We start from the raw sequence: 10,442 nt of genomic DNA, 5'->3' as shown, positions 1-10,442 counted from the left end.
GACACTGTGAAACTATATATGTCTATGTATTTCTACATCCCTCTTTATCTATGTATACACATATGCATATTATATATATATATATATATATATATATATATATATATATATACACATACACACACATATATATATATATATATATATATATATACATACATATCTCGATATACATATATATACACGTTATATATATATATATATATATATATATATATATATATATATATACTCCTTTTTAGTTCCACATATGTATACACACAGTAACGTACTGCTGAACATCCATTACTGTACAACCTACTTGTACATTGCACTACAACCTACATTGCTATGTGCACATAGCTACCTTCACATACATATGTATGTAGAGCCTTCAGTGACAGTTGCAATATGTCCCCGGCCCTATGCACATCTTCATACACATAGATACAGACCAATAACACATCTGGAGGGTTCACAGTATGTAGAGTATTATAGTAGTACTTTACATTACCTGTGTTTGTTGCAGCTGTTTGCGTAGGCTTGCAGTTACTTGGCCTGCTGTCAGCCTCTTTGTTTTGTTGTTACAGGTTTTTTTTTTCTCTCTTTCTCTCTTTCTTTCTTTCTCTCTCTCTCTCTCTCTACCTCCAGCGGGTGCAATGAAAGTATTGCATGTGTGAACTGGGAGTACAGGATGCTTTTGTAGGTATCTGCACATGTCCATGTGATGGCCTCTGCACCAATTGTTAGCCAGCATTTACTAATTGCATGCAGCCTGTTGTGTAGTGATTGCAGTTCTCACTGTGATTACAGGACTGTGGTATAAAAATGTCTGTTAGGTAGGCGTAGCCCTTTCAGATTATCAGGGTGGGGACCATGCTGTTTTGCTGTGGACACTGTTCTGTGAGTGTAAGGGTTGGTATGTCTCTCATATTTCAGGCTGTGTTGTAGACACTGCAATGCATGTTGTTCTGTAAGCTGAGTATTCCTTCTTCCAGTGTCCTCTTCTCTGTGTGTATGTAAACTGACACCTACGACTAGTAATACTGTGTATATGGGTGTGTGTGCTTTCCTGTGGGGATTGTGGTGTAACTGGTATATAGCAGTGGCTCTTGCAATCTGTTGCTATGGCTTCAATATTTGGCCTTTACATTCACTCCTTGTATGCCTGCTAGGTGTCTTTCCTGTAATGTGTTGCTATGGCTTTCCTATTTTCCATTTACATTCACAGCTTGTAATGCTTGCTAAATCTGTTTGGGCAGCAATTCCCTATGTGTTTGTTGTGGTAGGGTGTTACTGCATGCAGTGTGGACTGGCCATGGTGTGGGCCTTGACACTTACAAGGGTATTTGATCATGCTGCTGAGCAGGCCTCAGATACTCTCTGGTGCATCTTTTATCAGCCTTATGGAATGGTACATAGCAGTGGGATACTCCAATGACATATTCTGATATTCTGCAGTTGTGACTGTGGGTTATTTCAAGCATATGTATTAGTACACCATTTGTGACGTGCAGGTGATGCATACCTTCAGTCAGTCATAGTTACCATTGCATGTATAGTTACACCTTTCTGCCTACTGTTAGCACATTTGACAGGGTGTCAGTGGGGCACAGTTGACATTTGTTTTCACATCAGGGACATCCCTGTAACTCAGTCACAGTTGCTATGTCTGATCTCTTAACTATTCAACTATGGCAGTGTTTATCCTGCTCTGAGTATGTGTGTGGCTTGCCAAATGCTACTGTGACATTATTACCTAGTAGCTACCAACTAGCATGACTGTTTCTCAGCACACAGTACTATTTTACAAATCTACTAGATTTGACAGTAAATATACATGACATGCTTTGTGTACTAGACTTGCTATATTCCCTTTACATTAATTCCTACTATTTTATGATATATTTCTTTCAGCACAATATTCTTGTATAGCAGTCATGGCTTAGTGGTAAGTCATGCAGACTAGTGTTTCCAAGGTCCTGGGTTCGAGACTGAGGAAGGTATTTTATTTTGCTGCTGAGAAAACTACAGGCCTTGTCATTCAGAGTGACTAAGGCACTTTTAAGCAGTTGTAAGCGGGTTAGCGCTGGTTTGCATGGAGGTCACGCATGCGCACTGCCGCTTAGCTGCAGCAGCTAAGCGCTGAAGCGCACACCGCTTACTACTGCTTAAAAGTGCTTACTCTCGCACACCAGCTATTTTCTTTTAAAGAAAAGAAAATGGGGAGATAGGAAAGTGGTGAAAAAGGGGGCACAAAGTGGGTAGGACAGTAGGAAAACAAGCTCGGGTTTTGCAGGAGGGATGTAGGAAAGGCCCATAGCTGCCCATTTCTTTGTCAGCAACAGCTGTGCATATGTTTGTAATTTGGTGTGAAATTTGAAAACTTCCACCCCTGAGAGAGGTGTGAGGACAACAATAATATTTGTTGTACAGCCAATTGTAATTGCCAGTTTACATGTCCAGCAGACATGTGTGCAAAGTGGACAGCTATGTATGGGGCGTAATTTTTTTGTGGGTACAGAGTGCCCTTTTTTTTTCAGGTGAGAGTGGTATGTCAGGTACGGGAAGTCGGTATAGCTGGGGAGGTAGGTAGGGGAGGTTAACAGACAAGACAAACAAGATGCATACAGGGGTGGTGTATGACACATGTGGGGGGGGTTACACAATTGACGGGGATGGATGTTTGGATATCTCGAGCCCATGAGCCCACAGATGGCAACAGTGGAACTGAGATGACCACCCATGGGCAGTTGCCACTGTGCCTTCACTGCCCAGGACGGGGCTGTGCTGGGGGCTGTGTAGGCCGGGCAGAAGGCACGCCCGTGAGTTGTGCCACCTGTGCCTCAAGCTGGCGTAGGGGCCCAAGCACAGCGTGCTGGATCTCCTTACGCACCACAGTCCGGACACTACAGAGGGTGAGTGGATGTTCTCCTCCGGCCACGCTTGCAGAGGGGGGATGAGCCCCATCCCCTGCAGCGCTTCTACCCGCAGGTGGCACAGGGCCACCGGAGGAGGGTCCGGCCTGGGCACTACTGCCAGGTGCACTCGCCAGCTGAGGTGGGAGAGGTGGGTCCGCTGGAACCCTCCTTCCCTGTCGTCCTATGTTTTGCATTATTTAGTGACAGTTTGGGTTAGTAACGTGCAATACCATTCACAATTAGTTGTAACAGCATGCATTAGTATTCCCATTAACCAAACACCCATAAATTCAAGCCGTTGACAGCAAGCATAACACATGCATAATTTGAACAACAGTACACATTCCAACAACATGCAGGGTTGAGTGATGGCAACAGGCCATCAGGTTTGGATGTATAAACAGGGCACATGCATCAACGTACATGCAAATATGTATGAACCAACAGGACAATTGTCCAGGGGTGTTAATTGTGAATACACATACCCATTTCATGTGGAATGGATTATTTGTGGTTATAGGGTAGGGTGACGAAATATTTCATTAACAACTTCAAATACCTACACATATGCTGTACATTTCTACTAGCTGCAGATATATACACATTACAGGTCTGACTACAGTTTCCTATGTGACAACTTATTCAGGTTGGTGACAGGAATGTTACTGCTACATCAATATACATTTCATATTTATTCATACACATTCATATCTGGCTGTGTTCAGCTACATCATCCTGCTACATTTGCTTTATATGGCTATAGACAACTGTGGATGTTTGGTATTTCATACAACCATACTGTCTGCATATTGTAAACTGAGAGCAACATATCTAGATTTTGGGACACACATTCCAGCTTCAGTACTTTTTTCAACACATGTTGCTGTTTGGTTCTGCCTGTCACATTCATTTCATTCTGTACTGACTGCAGTATACTTTATTCAGGAGTTATTACTACTTTATTGGTGGATTCATACCTCTTTCTCACACTCTCTCACTTGTTTTATTTTTACAATTCAGGATGGTACTTAATTCTAGGCTTTATTGACATGTTTTACTTTTAGTTATAACAATCCTTTCCAACAGTCTCACTTGTGTCATGTTTCAGAATTTAAACAGGGATATATTTCACACATGAATTTTACTCAGCTTCTGTAGCTGTACTTTTCAGCCTGCTGCAGGTTATGTACTATTATATTACAGGTGGAACATCTTTATTTCAGACTTGTTTCATTTTTATTTTTGGATTACAGGCTGCATCACACTTTTGTAATCAAACAATACTTGCAAACTCTCTTACACTGTTACTTGCACTTTTTATTAATAAGTGACTACACTGCACTCTTTTGCAAGCTGTCATACTTATATTTTTTTACAGTTACAGGGAGAGAATTACTGACCTGCCTGGTGGCGCAACCGCACCAGCCTATTGGCATAGGATCAACGGTTCACAGAACGGACACCTGCAGCTGCAATACAAATGAAGTAATATTGGAATACACATCTCCATAATATCAGCTAGGTTAATTTCTTACATAAATAATTACATGTAACTTACTCAGTAGTGGGGCGTTGGGCATTTGCCGGGCCTCCTGGATCCAACGGTTCAGTTGGTCCTGCTTCCGTCTCTTCAGGTCCGCATGGTGATGATGGACCTGTTCACCAGTCCTTGGTATTCCTGTGGTACTGGTGAGATCATGTGCCAACCGGTCCCACGCCTCAGCCCTATATGCTCCACACAGGACCTGGCCCTGCATGAGTTGGGCCTCATGATCATGGACGAGGAGCCAAACCATATATTTGGACTCCTCAACGCCCCACCTCTGTGCTCGGAAGCAACTACCCTCTCCTACACCTGCCATCCTGACTGCAAGTCGGTTCCACAATCGGTTATGCTGTGTATTCCCACCTATGGGGCTTATATATGCCGTTTTTCCCGCACTTATCTGTGATTGGCCATTTTGGAATTGTATCAGCTTCACAAAACCTGCTTTGTCGCTTTGTCATGCTCCTCTTCCCATTCATTCCTATATATATGCTATTACTGCATTTCTAAGAGCAACTGTCATGGCTTAGTGGTTCAGTACTTTGACTATGATGCATGGTATCCTGAGTTCGAGCCTGGCCATTGCTTTTTATATTTTATGACTGTCTACACAGGCTAGGAGGTGTGTCTGTGTAAAGGCAGTTTTGATACAGCTTGCTCAACGTTGCCCGTCGGTTAGCTTGTTGTCGCGGTGCGCAGCTCCGCGCAAACGGGTCACGCTGGCTTAAGCACCGTTTGGCTGTCAGCATGCATATTATGCTCAGCTCAGCTACGTGCACACAGTTTCAGCGTGTTGGTATTCTGCTCAACCCTGGCCACTCCTTCTACACCTGTTAAACCACTACTCACCTACGGACACTCATTTTACACCTGTTAAAACACTGCTCACCTACGGGCAGATATACTCAACTTGTTAGAGTGTGGCTCAGCTATAGGCACATCTGCCATTTTTTTTTTATTATCTCACATTTCTTCACAATACATGGCCCATTTCATTACATTTTACATAAAATATAATTTTATATATGTACATATATGTCAGGGAATTGTTTTGTGCTTATTTCACTAAAAATAAAAATTGATGTTGTGGGGGCTCGAACCATGACTGCCTCCTCTTCAGCCGACGTCTCTACCGCTAAGCTATTGCTTCTTGGCTTACTTTGCATATTTAATTCTTATATGCTTTTCCACTGACTGCTAACTGTGGCTAAGCGCCGGGCACGCCCGCGCAAACGAGCGCACTCACGGGCAAACATCTTTAAAACTTATAAAAAAAAATATAACATGTTCATTTTTACATTTTATGTTCATAGTCTGTGGGGGCATGTGTTGTGTTGTCTTTATTCACATTTACACGGACTCTGTCGTGGGGGTTTACTTTCAGGACTTTTACTCTTCTGGGGGCGTGTCCGTTTGCAGGGCACGCTCTACGGACACGCCCCCTACTGTCTTACACGGACCGTGTTAACCTTAGGTGTGATTCAGCATGCCCTCATGCATATGCATGGCATGCTGACGTCACACCGTTTAACTGCAGCCTCCGTGTAAGCCTTGTAACTCTTACACGGAGGCTTCGTGAATCCTGCCCACTGTCTTTTCGCTGGAAGTGGCAAACAACATATGTGGGTAGTGCATTCTGGGTAAGGGAGAAGCTCGAGAGTTCAAGGCTATCACAAGCTTTTCCAACAGCTAAGTTGGATCCCAGGGCTTAGATGTAAACCCCATCAGTTGAGGACAGAATGAAACTTGACAACATCAGATATTTTATTCATGATACTTCAGAAAACTTCTTTTAGTAAAAGTCAATTAGAAAAATGTTTTAAACAAGGTTTTGAACACAGAATCTTACCATACACTACCGTGTAAGGTGTAGTATATGACAGAAGAATGCCAAAGAAGCTGAAAAGTAAGGTGTACAAAACAACTGTGCGACCAGTACTACTGTATGAAATTGAAACCTTGGCAGTAAAGGCAGAGCAGTTGAGGAAGCAAGAGGTTATGGAGATGAAGTATCTGAGATGGATGGTAAGATTCAAACTGTGGGACAGATTTATTTATTTATTATTATTTATTTATTATTTGTTAATTGGGTTAGTGCAGCTGTGCCAAAAGCCTATTTTCAGTGGAGACCTGAGGAGAAAAGATCCAAATATGCCAAAAAATAACATAAGTACAAAACTGTACAAATTAAATTTAACAATTACATGAATTCAAAACTATACAAATTGAAAGTAACAATTGCTAGGGGGATGGAGAGCGTCACTTTCCTCTGCTAGCTCCTTCTTGGTGGCTGCCACAACAACCATGGCATCTACAGGGATACCTTTTATCCAATGCTGTCTGTGGGTGGGAGGACTGAGGATTTTGTCTGGTTGTTTAGGGATTGGCTCCACAGTGTCAGGCTCCTTCCATGACCTGCACTAGACAAGGTCAATAAGGTCATCTGCAGGATGCGACACCCAAGATGTAGATGGGCCAGAACTGAAGGCTTCCAAAAACACAGATTCCTCCTGGGTAGGATCTTGGGCAGATCATCCACCTTTCTGGTGAAGGATTTCAAGAATGTCTCCAAAAGAAACATATTCAGGTGGAGATCTTGGGGACCCTTCCCTCTCATTGAAGTTGGTGTCCTCAGTGACTCCATTCCTGGGGGGAATCAGGTGCCTCATTTTGCACTGTATCTTATGAGGGCCGCTTCAGTGGGATGTTCCGGGGATGTATAAGAAGAGACAGGGGGGGGTCTGAAACTGGAACTGATTGAAGGCTCTTCTGGGCTGGATGTGGAGGAGATAGAGTAGAGGCCTCAGGCACAGGATCCAAAGCAGGGTTGGAACACAGATCCAAGGATGTGAGAGATGGGGCTCGTCTAGGTAGAGAGTGAACCCTCTCCACCACGTCGAAGGCAGAAAGAGCTGCAGAAGTTGAATTCTGCCTCTCTGGAGTTCAAACTCACAGAGCAAACAACCCCCAAGGATCACATATTTCCCACTTAGAGGGGGGAGTCAGCACCGAGCTGTCAAGTGACAAAGCTCTGAAGGGAAGTGACGGCCCCAAAAACTTAGCCAAAGTCAACCCCTCAGATCCGACATTGAGGCTTTTGCTCTGAGAGCTGTTCTGCTCTGACAGTCAGAACTGAATGGGTCAGGAAGATGTTCAGAGTTGAACTGATACACACTGTTGATCTGATGTCTCGACTCTTGGGGTCTTAGGATCCGAGGTCTCTGAAGCAATTGAGCAGATCAAAGAAGAAGCAACTGGAATAAAGGCAGAAGGATGGCTTACAGATCCAGAGGAGGATGGAGGTGTCAAAATCCCCATCAGGATTTGTGTCCTGTGAAATTTCCTCATCATTTTATCAACCTCAGCTTCCGAAAAACTGCAAGAAGACCTGATGGATGAGGAGGTGGAGGAAGGCCTAGGAATATGCTTTTGGTGATTGCAGGAGCCCAGTAGATCCTAGAGTCACAGGGACTGGCTCCAGGGAGGTCTGAATGGGAATAATAGGAGAAACAGTCATAGCCAATGTAGGATCCGAAGGCTTTGGATCTAAGGTCTTCTGAACCTTTGTTGGCAGTTCAGCTATATGTAAGGGAGAAGCCTTATCCTGAGAATGCTTATGATGTTCTCGGGACTCCTTTTGTTTTTTGGGGTTTGAGGCCCTGAGGATGAAGTGCCAAGAAAAGAAGCAGACAAAGGCAGGAGGCCTTTGAGTATTAACTTGCTTCTCCTGTCAGTTATGGCATGCTGACTGAAACCCATGCAAATGAAGCAAGGAGATTCCAAATGTTTAGGGCCTATGCACTCCGTGTGGGCATCAGATAGAGGAATCTTGTGCCCACAGGAAGTGCATTTTTTAAAACCAACTGTTTTTTCAGATATTCTTTAAAGCTCTCCAACAAGAAAGAGAGAGAGAAAGTGAGGAAAGTGAAAGTAGATAAGCCTGACAAAAAGATTTAAACTAAGAATAAACTAAAAAAGGGAAGATAGAAATGCACAAAAAACTCTCACTGACCCACTAGGAGCTGGAGAGATTCATATTCCCGGTCCGTCCTGTTGAGCGGCAAACAAGATATGGGGTAATTAGGGGGGAAATGAGGCATTGTGAGTAAGGGCAGGAGCTCAAGAATTGAAACCTAGGGCTATAGAAATCAGCTGAGTCATATATGAGGTTCGGATCTGAACCCACAGTTTGAGGAACAAATGAAAATGCAACATCAGATCTAGAGTTATCGCTGTTGCCATCGATCCTAAAGCTTGGAGGACCAGTCTTGCGAAAGGGAGATCAGTTTCATGAGACCTGGGAGTAATTGGTCGTGTCTAAATGAGCACCTATGAACTCTAGAGTCTGAATAGAGGTAAGCTGTGATTTGGTGTAATTGACTGTGATGCCCAAATGACAGCATAACTAGAGCAAGTAATCCCTCACCTGAATCAACAGATACCTGGATGGGGCAGTCAGGATCCAGTCATCTAGATATGGGAACACCCATTATCCCAGAAGTCTCAGGTGAGCCACTACCACTGCCATACATTTGATGAACACCCTGAGGGCTGTGCTAAGACCAAAGGGCAGTACTCTGAACTGGTAATGGCTGGCTCCCTGCCAGAATCACAGCCATCTTCTTCAGTGCTTGCTCATTTTCATGTGATAGCACACATCTTGAAGATCTATTGAGCACATCCAGTCATCCTTTTATAGAAGAGGTAAAATGGACTAAAGCATGACCATCCAGAACTTCAAGTATTTTTCATACTGGTTGAGTCTGGTCTCAAGTAACCTGTCTTTGGCACTGTAAAGAATCTTGAGTATGTTCTGGATTCTTTTTGGTTTGTGGGGACCTTTAGGATGACTCTTTTTTTCTAGCAGCTTTTTTTATTTCCAAGGCTGCAGCTTCCCTCTGATTGGGAGGAACATTGTGGATATTTTTCATTTTTTTGTGGGGAATTTGGGAAAATGGTATGAAATAATTACTGGATATGATCTTTTGCACCCAAGTGTCTTTAATAATGGATGCTCAGGCTTCTGGGTGCAGAGATAAGCACCCCCTAATGCCTCCAGATTGCAACAATTGCATAAACCTTCAGAAGCACTGGTAAGGCCTGTCAGAGAAAGTATCTCTGAAGCTCTGGTTCTGTCAGCCACCTTGGCTGCAAAGATGGCATCTTCCATTAGAGTTATCCCCTTTGCCCCGGAAAGCACTATCTCTTCATGATTCTGGAAAGGCCCTTGGAACTTGTGAAACCACATCTTTCTACTACCTCACTGATTCCTGGAGAAGAATCTCTGAAAAGTAGAAAAATGCCTCCTGATGGTGGACAGGGACTTTCCATCTTGCTCACTTTTGGAAAATGTTTCTTTAACTTTGGGGCCAAACATAGATGATCTACCAAAGGGAGCACTGATGAATGAAGACTTGAAGGGCTCCACAAAATCACACAAGTGCATCCAGGCATGCCTCCTGACCACTATGCCTGAAGCACTGAGAGGCAAGGATGGCTCTGACAGCCTCAGAGTCTATCCCAACCCCCTGGTGCTGGCTCCAAAGCTTTGGCCCTGACAGTCTTCCTGCTGTGGGAAGGTTGGAGATCTTCAACTCCAGGAGAATGGCTAGAGTTGAAGAATGAGTGGTTTTCAGATCTGACAAGGACATCATTGAAGATCTCGGATCTGAGGACTCTGAAATCACTGTCTGGATTGGAGAAGGAGAAGTGACATGGTGTTGTGATAACAGTAGGCTCATGGGTCCAATGAGAGTTGGAGACAGAATGGCAACTACCTGAATATAAGCCATGAGAAACTTCCTCATCATCCTATCCACCTCTGCCTCAGATATGCTCCTACAAGACCTAAGGGATGAAGTAATAGGTGATGGCCTGGAAGATTTTCTAGGTGTCTCCTGTAAGAAGGGTGAATGGAGACAACGAGGTATTGAATCCAGGGTGAAAAGAGAAGATTGGATTCAAGGAGACTTGTTTCTTGAGGTAGTAGGATCCAA

Source organism: Protopterus annectens, chromosome 7.part1 (genome assembly GCF_019279795.1).
Source record: "Protopterus annectens isolate FY-2018-M chromosome 7.part1, PAN1.0, whole genome shotgun sequence".
Taxonomy (NCBI): domain Eukaryota; kingdom Metazoa; phylum Chordata; order Ceratodontiformes; family Protopteridae; genus Protopterus; species Protopterus annectens.
Note: the sequence above shows the minus strand (reverse complement) of the source record.